Raw genomic sequence first — 12,269 nt, 5'->3', positions numbered from 1 at the left:
GGAGTAGTAGTACTGTGCTGTACCCATATATAAAGGATAAGAGTAGTAGTACTGTGCTGTACCCATATATACAGGATAGGAGTAGTAGTACTGTGCTGTGCTCATATATACAGGATAGGAGTAGTAGTACTGTGCTGTGCTCATATATACAGGATAAGAGTAGTAGTAGTGTGCTTTACCCATATATAAAGGATAAGAGTAGTAGTAGTAGTGTGATGTGCACTGTGTGTCCCATTGACAATGACTTACAGTATCAAAGATTAAACGTTGCTGAAAGCAATAAGGACCAGAACTTTATGAAGAGGTTTTTGTGCCAATCAAAAAAAAATGCCCGCTACAGTGTAGATGACGTTAGCTGAATCCCTTAATCCTGCTGGAACAAACCATTACAGCTAGGCCTTGCGGGTCTTACCCTTATTTCTCTGTTGGGAAACCTGCAGAACTGAGCTTGTATATATGTGGGGGGTCCAAACTCCCCAACCGGCTGGATAAGAGTTTGGTGGACAGATACCTGCTTGAAGGGGTCATGAAGCCAACCTGGGCCTCTTCCACTGTATCGGGGAGAGGTGTCTGATTGGTAGGAATCCCAATAATTACAACAGCGGGGGGGTTAATACTTACATGTAATTTAGCGAATCTCTAGCAGGTCCCCAAACGCCATGTATCATACTGGTCTCTATATATAGGGAAAAGGACAACCCCTGGACCCCTAAGACTACTGCGCCGGGGTGCGGCCATGGAGTTACACCCCCAATTGTTGCTCCTTAGGTAATTTCTTTTGTACTAAATAAAGTCTATTTCACTTTTCCCTTCACGGTTCTCACCTAAAAAAACCTCTTCTACAAGACAATCCAGTAGGTGTAAGTCAGAGCATCAACCGATCGTTGTGTTCCCCTAAAGAACCGGCACCTGAACTGTAAACCACCTTGTTGCATTTTTACGTTTTAATGAACAATTTTCTCCAGATTTTTATTCCCTAAGTAATTTTCCCTTCCATGTTATGTTACAGACTCCGGCAGCTCCCGTCGTAATTGTTCTTTCCGCCTCCTGAGAAAGCACCGGCAAAACGTTCATCTCAACCACCAGCCGTAAGGGGCTTCTCGAACTCCACCAAGACTCGCCAGTCAAGTAGAAAGAGTTGTTCTCGAGATTTGCTTTGTAACATTTTACTCAGAAGCCCGAGACCTGGAATCTCTCTAGGGAATAGGATTTACCACAAGCTGGAAATGAAAAACAGATTATCCTAATATAACCCTCCAATTGTGGAGTGGACAGCTGTGAGCCCGGAGCAAATGTTCTACTCTCCCGGGGGCTTCTAGCTGCACCAAATTGTCGGATCGGATAATAGTTATTTTGCATTGGCTGCCATCATTTTAATAGCTCTCATATACAGAGCCGGTAAAGTGAGATAGAGCTGGGATTTACCTTTTATTTGTTCTGGAGTTACAGTGGAAATGACGATTTATTTCTCTTTCCAGAACTACAACACTTCCAAATAGTTTTTGTTTTGCCGGATTCGCCAAAGAAGCTTTAATCTAGATGTATCCTGCTGCAAAATCCAGCACACGGAATGTTCATTTTGCTTTAAAATAGGGATCATCAAACTTCTTCTTCCATGTAAATCATGTAGGCATCAGGGGCACCTTTAGAGGTTGGTGCCCATGCCTAAAAACAGATCTACCTCACCACAATGGGGCACATTTACTAAGGGTCTGAATCACGTTTTTCCGCCAGGTTTTCCGAATTTTACCATTTTGCACCGTTTTGCCCCTGGTTTTTGGCGCACACGATCGGATTGTGTCGCATCGGCGCCTGCTTCCATGCAACAAAAAACAGGGGCATGGGCGTGGGAAAACCCCATGGATTCGGAAAAATCGTGCTATTTTTTTAAAAAGTGTGACACACACTTACATGCACCAGGAATAGGAACTCCGGCGGACCTCGGTGACCTCGGAGCAGCAGCGACACCTGGTGGACATCGGCGCACGACCTTAGTGAATCGCCGGAAGACCCGAATCCTTGTCAGAGAATGCGCCGCTGGATCGCGACAGGACCGGGTAAGTAGATGACCCCCAATGGGTTGAGCAGCAAAATCATAATTATTGCTACTTTACTACTTTGCTGCCTAAGAATCCTGCATTACCACTGTATGTAAAATTAATTCAACTATTTCACTGCTGGTTTCTACTTATTGTTCCATGCTCCATGCTCCTTCACATGATTAAAACTGACAGTACGTAGTGGATTTACTTTTTGAATCTCATTGGATTTGTAACTAAACTTTTTCAGGGGCAGGTCATCTGAAAATATTTTTAATAACAAAAAATAATCTTTTGTTTTATAGGAGAAGGTGGTACATTTGCAAGAATTGTTTCTCCTTAGACTATTTTCCAGAACAATGCATATTGGGGCTCATTTACTAAGGGTCCAAAATGCGCACTTTCGTTACGTTTCCCGACGATTTCCGATTTGCGCTGAATTGCCCAGGACGCACGCGATCGGATTTTGGCGCACAAGATCGGATTTTGGAACATCGGAGTTTTAAAAAGAATTTGTGTCGCAAGATCAGCACTTACATGCACCAGGAAGAAGAAGGTGAACTCCGGCGGACCTCAGAGCAGTGGATATCGGGCACACGGACCTTAGTGAACGTCCGATGGGATCGCGACTGGACCGGGTAAGTAAATGTGCCCCATTGAGTTGCGCTTCGGTAGTGATCAATACTCTGGTGCATTGATGAGCTCTGGACCACAAGTGTAGGTAATGACATAACGTCTTGCCATTTTCTTACTAATTCTTACTCAATCATGCCCTGCTTTGCCTAAATGTTCTGGAGCTGCAAAGCAGGGGTGGGACAAGTAGTAGGAATCAGCCTAGCACTTTGTTCTGGGGTTTTACATAATAACAGTATTGATTACCAATCCTTAGGCCAGTATTGCAAGCCCTTCATTATTTACTCAGGGATAGGATCTGGTCAGTTTGTTCTGGTTATTCCGAACCAATTGTTAAATTATGTGAAGCCTAAGAGACTCCATGTTGCTCTCTGCTCCACCATTTACCATACGGCTACATTAGATCTTTTACATGATTTAAACTGATTTCAATGTCAATTGAGTCCCTCCATCCCAGTCTGTGATTCTGCTGAACATTTTCTGTCTGTATCTCTGTACATCAAGATCATAGACTCATCTCTTACCACTCCAGCTCCTGCTGTCTGAACACTATCTGCACAGGTGATCTGAAAAAACACTTTGGGTTGCACAGCACAGACAATACACATCATGTAACTTTTTCACTGCTGGTTTCTACTACTTATTCAATGCTTCATGTTCCTCCATGTGATAAAAAACTGACAGTGATCAGTGTTGGAATCTCATTGGATTTGCTACTAGACTCACGAGAAAACAAAAATTAATATGGGGACTATGGGCAGCTTGTAATTGACTCATCTCAGGGCAAAGACAGGAAAAGGCTAATCTCCAACCACTTCATTGCTATTGAGCAGATTTCTGACAAGTAGCTTAAGAACAGAAACATTACTTAGAAGCACAATATAGGAGTCATTATGTATGTTTTAAATAAAAATCATTGGTTAGCTATGATGCCAGATTATTAAATTTTTGTTTTAGTATATAATGCATCATTTTTTTTTTTTTTTTGAAATAAAAGATTTTTTGCTTAAATTATCAGCTAAAGGGTTCATAGCGAAAAAAACATTGTCAAATATAACTATTTGAAGGTAAATCCATCCCTTTTAGAAATCGCAGCTGCTACAAGTGAATTTCCTTCATGAACACATGTCTATATCCTGATTACTTTGGATCTAATATCACATAAAATTGGCTTCTTTCGTGGAACAGAAGTTATTTGATCTCAGCGTACTTTTTCAGGCCTCCCATGATGTTCAAACAAGAAGGACAGGAGGAGCTGAAACAGCGGTTTATACAAAGTAAGGTAAACTGTGCGGAATGTGAGGACACAATGACACGTTGTTTGTGTCAGATACATTTCACCACATCTTGTAGCAGAGATCAGAAGAACGGAAATGGCTCCGACAAAAAGAGGAGAAAACTGCGTGAATAAATATTGAATGTTAGTAACAAACAGGTCGCAGCACAAAACGGGATTATGACCATTTTATTACTCAAAACGATCGAAGTGATAGGAAAAGGAGAAAGTTGTGTGGGAATGCAGCAGGGAGCTTTACATGTATTTCTTGGATCAAACGTTTGTTCTTTGGATCTAACTGCAGTGTCCTCTCTTGCCTCCTTAAAGGGGTTTTTCCTCAAAGACAAGATTCTTAAATATACCATATATACTCCAGTATAAGCCTAGCTTCCCCCACTGCTGGTTATATACTGGGGCAGAGGGCTGGCTATATACTGGGGCAGGGGGCTGGCTATATACTGGGGCAGGGGGCTGGCTATATACTGGGGCAGGGGGCTGGCTATATACTGAGGCAGAGGGCTGGCTATATACTGGGGCAGGGGGCTGGCTATATATACTGGGGCAGGGGGCTGGTTATATACTGGGGCAGAGGGCTGGCTATATACTGGGGCAGGGGGCTGGCTATATACTGGGGCAGGGGGCTGGCTATATACTGGGGCAGGGGGCTGGCTATATACTGAGGCAGAGGGCTGGCTATATACTGGGGCAGGGGGCTGGGTATATATACTGGGGCAGGGGGCTGGTTATATACTGGGGCAGGGGGCTGGTTATATACTGGGGCAGAGGGCTGGCTATATACTGGGGCAGGGGGCTGGCTATATACTGGGGCTGGGGGCTGGTTATATACTGGGGCTGGTTATATACTGGGGCAGGGGGCTGGCTATATACTGGGGCAGGGGGCTGGTTATATACTGGGGCAGGGGGCTGGCTATATACTGGGGCAGGGGGCTGGCTATATACTGGGGCAGGGGGCTGGCTATATACTGGGGCAGGGGGCTGGCTATATGCTGGGGGATATGGGCTGGCAGGCTATATACTGGGGAGCAGGTGCTGGCTATATACTATGGGGCAGGGTCCAGAAGACTATATAAATGGGGAGGCTGTGACCAATGAATTTCCCACGCTCGGCTTATACTCGAGTTAATAGGTTTTCCCATGGTTTTTTGTGGTAAAATGAGGGGCCTCGGGTTATACTTGGGTCGGCTTATACTCGAGTATATACGGTATATACAAAATAACAAATTCTCTCATTTAGGGTCATTAACAAAAATACATTATTTCACAGATATAATTCCAATCTGTATCAGTCCTGATGTTTACAATTTTGGTTGCCTCTGGATACGACCGTAAATCTTCTGACTATGTCGCAAAAATGTCGCAAAAATGGACCAAATTAACTAACTGTGCCCAATTTTTGCACAAACAAATGTCAAAAACAGTCTAAAAACCTATGATCAATGTCCCCCTATGATCAATGTCCCACCCCAGCATGCGTGATACATTCGGGGTCATTTACTAAGGGCCCGATTCACGTTTTCCCGAAGTGTTACCCAAATATTTCCGATTTTCCCTGAATTGCACGCGGCGGAAATCGGGGGGCGTGGCCGAACGAAAACCCGACGGATTCGGAAAAACCGCCGCATTTAAAAAAAAAAATGTGTAGCAAAAATTCCACTTACCTTCACTCAGCCCGGCTCGGTGTATTCCAGTGCGTTCCGATGCTTTTCAGCGCAGCAGCGCCACCTGGTGGACGTCGGAGGAACTACCTTAATAAATCCCGGCCGGACCCAAATCCAGCGCAGAGAACGCGCTGCTGGATCGTGAATGGACCGGGTAAGTAAATCTGCCCCATTGTATATGTAGGTCACATGGTCACCTATTTAAGCCTGTCTCTCTGTAAACCTAAACAGGGGGCAGCTCTTACCTTGGAGGACAATCAGTCTTGCGCCATTTTACATCGTCATGATGTAATACCAAATTTTTTTTTTTTTTTGGGTAGCTGAACCTCTGGTGATGTTTGTAAAAAAAAAAACTAAATAAATAACACAACCAGCAAGATAATAAAAAAAAAAAAAAAAACTTGTAGAGTCGGGGTTTTCTAATTTATACACAAAGTAAATTAATTTACATTTTAACATATTTTCAATTTTGAAGACCAAAAAGTGATTTTTTTTTCGCACTGTCTGGGAGACTCCCTATAAGTCATGAATTATAGTTTAATAATTAAAAAAATGAAATCTTTCACCACGCGGCTGTATGTGAGCTAATTGGCTCCATTTAGCAGCCGCCCGGTCCCCGCGCTCCTGTCGAGCTGCCCACTTCTGAAAACCTACATAGATTTGCAACCTTGTAGACGCATTTAGCCCGTTTTATATTTATTTTAATAAGAGAGCGGTGTCTCAGATGATGAAATAGCGCGATCCGAGAAAAAAACATTGGCGGATAATGAACCGTTCCTGTTTTTATATATTTCAACTGTTCTTTAATAACTCGTCTGTGATCCTCGCAGTGTGAAGACTCACAGTTATCCTTTAAACTAAATCCATTATTCCACACCAGTGCATTGCATTTACAAACTGGAACATGTATTGATGTTGACTGGAAAGACGCACAACCCGTCCTTTGCCTTTGTTCTCCGGTGCGCCGCCGTCACATGACTATCGATTATTTTGATATTGATGCATTTTGTAAGCCTTGAAGCTGGATGATAGGTGACGAGGAAAGGACTTTTGCAGGTCTGTGTGTTCCAACACTTTTTTTTGGGGGGGTTAAAGGGAACCTGTCACCAGGGATTGTAAAAGCTCATGACACCTACATTGCACATCTGCCTTCCTGCCTTCTAAGCATTGGCATTACAATATAATTGTGTGTTATAACTTATTCTTGCTCCCTGACAAAATCCTGGGGTAGTCACAGGGGTTGGGCTTTGGTTTGGATGCATTTCAAAAAACAACATGTGACTTGTCTGAGCTGCAGGCTGCCTCTAACTTTGGGCTCCTGTACAGCATGTCCCTCCCCCACTGATGTCATCTCACCAGGCTGTGACCTCTGAGAAGGAGCAGGAGGTGGAGCTGTACAGGAGCACAAAGGTGGGGACCAAGCTCTGAGGAGGGAGGAACACAGACAAGCTACATGTTGTTTTTTTAAATGTATCCAAACCAAAGTCCAGCCCCGGTCAGGGTGCAAGGTAAGTTATAACACACAATGACATTGTAATGCAAATGCTTAGAAAAGGCAGAAAGGCAGATTTGCATTGCAGGTGTAATGGGCTTCTGCAACCTGTCTTTAGTGAAAATAGGGTTCCTGCAACCCTTTAACTCCCTATAAGGAAATAAAAACGATAATTTAGTAAATTTTAACAATTCAGGACAAGTTTCCCGACTAAGCTATGGTCCCCATTTGTAGTAACACTGCTCACTGCCAAAAAGTGCAAGAAGTTACTTTGCATGTGTTAGCATGGCTGAATAGATGAAGAACGCTGCAGTGCTGTGCAAGGAGGTAAGACTTCAGTGGCTACAGGGGCGTGGTATAGGTTTAGCCCCCAGCGTTTGGCCAGGCTACTACACGCCACAGGTAATTGCAGGTAATGTGAATAAACTTTTTAAAAGGATTGCATCTAGCCAAAATACCAACAAAGACAATGTGGCAGATTTACTTACCCGGTCCATTCGCGATCCAGCGGCGCGTTCTCTTGCGCTGGATTCGGGTCCAGCCGGGATTCATTAAGACATTAAGACAGGTGGCGCTGCTGCGCTGAAGTTCCCCGGAACGCACTGGAGTACATCGAGCCGGGATGAGTGAAGGTAAGCGCGTGCCAAGCGACACATTTTTTTTTTTTAAATGCGGCGTTTTTTTCCAAATCCGTCGGGTTTTCATTCGGCCAGGCCCCCCCCCCCCGATTTCCGTCGCGTGCATGCCAGCGCCGATGCGCCACAATCCGATCGCGTGCGCCAAAATCCCGGGGAAATCGGCGCAAACCGGAAATATTCGGGTAACACGTCGGGAAAACGCAAATCGGGCCCTTAGTAAATGACCCCCATTGTTTAAATCAAGATGGGAGAGGCTATTGGAAACTATCACCAGGTCAAAATGACCACCCTGATGAAAGGTTCCCTTTAATGGTAGAATTTAGTTTTAGAGGTGGCACGGCCACTTTTTGGACGTTTCTGGATCAAAAACTCAAAACTATGCGCGGTCCATGTGCTGCTGATTCAATCTCAATCTTACCATCTCCATGAGTAATAAACTACTGATGAATCCGGCATCGTTATTAAACGACTTTCAATCAAGGGTGAAAAAAAAAAACAAGAAAAAAACTGAAATTGTATCTGTATCTTTATTTAAAGACAAATCTTAACATCCAATTAATAAGGGAAAATTTCCTGATGTTTTTTTTTCGATGACTCGGTGGCTATTTTCTTTTTTTTTTTTTTTTTTTTTACTGTTGTATAAACAAGGAATCGAAGGGTAAAATACTTAAAAGTTAATGCCACAGTGCTAATGCGCCTTTTAAATCACGTCAGCAGCAATCACTGCATTATAATTAACAAGTTATTGAACCGGCAATAAAATGAACATCACATTACTTCTTAAAGCAGTAGCATAAAATGGCTAATAAATAGTATAAGGCAGACAAATTGCAGAGTAATAGAAATTTTCTAAAGATTTATGGGGTGTAGAAAGATGGATGTGCTATTAGCCAGACCGCCTATACTTGACGAAATTCTCTTACAAAGACATAGTAACCGCGGGTGTCAGAGATCAGCAGTCTAAGTGGCTTTACCTAAACTTCAGCCGAGCGCTGCTCCGGAGGATGTTAATAATGTGGATTCTGCTGCACGAAATTACACTGATTAGGGAGGGGAGGGCAGAACAGTCCTGTTTACCTGCCAGAAGAAGCCTTTGCCGAAACGGCTAATTTTAACACTGTGGGGCTCATTTACTAAGGGCTCCGCGGCCGCACTTTCGTCGGGTTTCCCAAATTATTCAGTTCTGCTTGGATTTTAGCGAGCGCCGGCTTTCACGCGACAGAAATCAGGGGGAGTGGCCATCAGACAACCCGACAGAATCGAAAAAAACGCAGAATTTAAAAAACAAAAAGTGTCGCAAGATCAAGCACTCACATGCATCGCGAAGAAGAAGGTGAACTCCGACGGACCTCGGCACAGCAGCGACACCTACTGGATATCGGGCGCGCAATCTTAGTGAATCCCGGCAGAACCCGAATCCTCGTCGGAGAACGCGCCGTGGAATGGACCGGGTAAGTAAATGAGCCCCTCTATGTACAATAGGTCAAAAGTTGGGAAAAAATTTGCAGGATTGGCCGGATTTGGAGATTTTTATGCTTTATCATGATCTAGTGAGCAAACTTTTCCAGAATAAGAGCTTCATCTGACAAAAGGGTGGGGTTTATCATAAAAGGGGTGTGTTCTAGGGGAAAAGGGCGTGGCATCATATGTCGTAATGTGTCCAAAAATTTTGTTGTAATAAAAATCCCATAAAAGACAATAGAACTGGACCTGGAACTGGATCTTAGACAACTAAAAGTAGATGCAAACTGAGGCTAGATGGTCTTATACTACTCCAAATTTATCATCCAGGGAAGATACTTTGGGGTCATTTATTATTAGGTGGCTCCGTGAGACAGTTCTATGTCTATTTTTGGAGCTCCGCTGCCCATCAGATTTATTAAAGTGGCTTTGACTCATTAAGAAATGTTCTTGTGGTCTATTTTCTGGGGATTATTTATCATTGGCTTTCCTGGGCTTTTTTTGGGTTAAAAAAATAGTTGCATTGTGGGGGGATTCAACAATGTGTCGCAGGTTCCGTCAGTTTCTAACTGGGAAACACTAGTCTTTTGCTGCGCCAGATTTCTCACTGTCATGATGAATTATGGTGCAAGATAAGACTGTCAGTTCCTACTTTAGACCTATGTTTAGTTGGTCTAAACTGTGTGCCCGAATTTTGGGCGCACGGACGATTTCCCGCAAGCCACGCCCCTTTCTCTCTAGGCCACGCTCCTTATTCGGACAAGTTGGGAAAGTGCCAAAAAAAGGTCTAAAAGCCTTGATAACCGTGGTGCAAGGCATTTTAGACAGTGTTTTGGTGCAAAACCACCAGAATTGTTGCTCAACTGCATCTATAGATCCCCTATTGAGCTTTTTTGGGAGCCTCACAGGGGTATTTCTGCCTCTCCATTAATCTGGTGTAAACATTGAACTACTGCTAATGCAACGCCAAGCAAAGCCACATTCATGACTTGAGACTTATGCAAAAAGTCAAATAAAAAGTTTTAGACTTACTCCAGTCCCTGCTGACCTATGTGCTGGGACTTTTTATTCACTTTGAGACTTTTTTGGGACTTTTTGAAAAAAAAAATTCCAGACAGAAAATAGACCATGAGAACATTTATTAAAGGGTTATTTTATTGAATCTGATGGGCACCAGAGCTCCAAAATAGTCCTAGAACGGTCCCAAAGAGCAGGTCTAATGATAAATAACCGCCTATGTCTATAATTTTTTTTTTTTTAAAGTCCCAAAAAAGTCTCAAAATGCATAAACAGTGCCAGCACATACACTAGAAGGGGGCTAGGGCGGCTATTTTTTTGCAAATATACTAAATGCGATTTTATAGAGACTTTTTTTACTCCAAAAAAGCCCAGGAAAACCAGTGTTAAATAACCCCCTTTGGTACATCTGGTGCAGAATAAGACAGGTGGGAGGAGCATTTATTATAACATGTGCTCTGGTTTTGAATTTTTTTGCTGTTTTTCTTGACACAGTTAATAGTTACCGTATTTTCCGGGCCATTAGGCGCACCAGAATATAAGGCGCATCAGTCCGATGCGCCTTATATATGTAATAATTCCATATATAAGGCGCATCGGACTATAAGGCGCAGGGTCCGGGGGCGTGGCCGAGGTCCGGGGGCGGAGCGGAGACGCGACGAGAAGAGACGCGACGCGACCCGAAGACGAGACCCGACGAGACGCGGCGACGCGGGGAAGGTGAGCGGGGAAGGTGAGGGGGAGGTGGAGAATAGCATACTTACATAGGTCCCCGCTACCGGAGACAGCAGATCTCCAGCGGGAACTGCAGACAACTTCTGCCGCGTGGTCTGCAGTTCCCGCTGGAGATCTGCTGTCTCCGGTAGCGGGGACCTATGTCCGCTGTCCTCATATAGGGCGCACCGGACTATAAGGCGCACTTTGGATTTCCAAGGAAATCCAAGGCTTTTATGTGCGCCTTATAGTCCGGAAAATACGGTAAGTGATTTTTTTTATAGCAACTTATTTGGGTGCAAACTGAAGTTGCAAAAAAAACTTGCAAAAACTAACCTGCCCTGAGCAGGTTCCCTGCCAAAAAAAACCCCTCTGTCTTCATTACTGAGCAAAAAGGTCTTCGCTTCTCAAATGAAAACTTTTTGTCTCTGCTCTTACTACAAAATGTTGTCTGGACATTGTACATGCATCTACTTTTTTGGCAAAAATTAATCTGGGATTGTTGTGTCCCACTAATGTCGCGTCCTTATTTTGTATGCTGGAGGCTGGAGTTTGCATTTACATGTTCAAATTTTTTTTGTGACATTGCATCACCTTTCAATTGGGTGTATTTAACCCTTTACCCAAAAGGCTGGAGAAAGGCCTTTGTTATTTATTACAAGGGCAATGGTCACATCTTAAGATGACTAAAGTGATTACAGTAATTAATGTAGAATTGGTCGCAAATTAGATTTACCGTATATATATACTCGAGTATAAGCCGACCCCAGTATAAGCCGAGACCCATCATTTTAACACCGCCTGCCAGCCCCCCTAGTATATAGCCTGCCAGTCCTTGTAGTGTATAGGCTGCCAGCCCCCTGTAGTATATAGCCTGCCAGGCCCTGTAGTGTATAGCCTGACAGCCCCTGTATGTATAGCCTGGCAGCCCCTATAGTATACAGCCTACCCGCCCCTGTAGTTTATAGCCTGCCAGCCCCCTGTAGTTTATAGCCTGCCAGCCCCCCAGTGTATAACCTGCCAGCCCCCCTCCCCTGTATATAGCCTGCCCGCCCCTCTGTAGTGTACAGCCTGCCAGCCCCCAGTAGTATACAGCCTGACCAGCCCCTGTAATATACAGCCAGCCTGCCTCCCTGTAGTATACAGCCAGCATGTCCCCCTGTAGTATATAGCCAGCCTGTCCCCCTGTAGTATATAGCCTGCCAGCCCCTCTGTAGTGTACAGCCTGCCAGCCCCTGTAGTATATAGCCTGCCAGCCCCTGGAGTGTATAGCCTGCCAGCCCCTATAGTATATAGCCTGCCCCCTGTAGTGTATAGCCT

Source organism: Engystomops pustulosus, chromosome 8 (genome assembly GCF_040894005.1).
Source record: "Engystomops pustulosus chromosome 8, aEngPut4.maternal, whole genome shotgun sequence".
In the NCBI taxonomy this organism is placed as follows: Eukaryota; Metazoa; Chordata; class Amphibia; order Anura; family Leptodactylidae; genus Engystomops; species Engystomops pustulosus.
Note: the sequence above shows the minus strand (reverse complement) of the source record.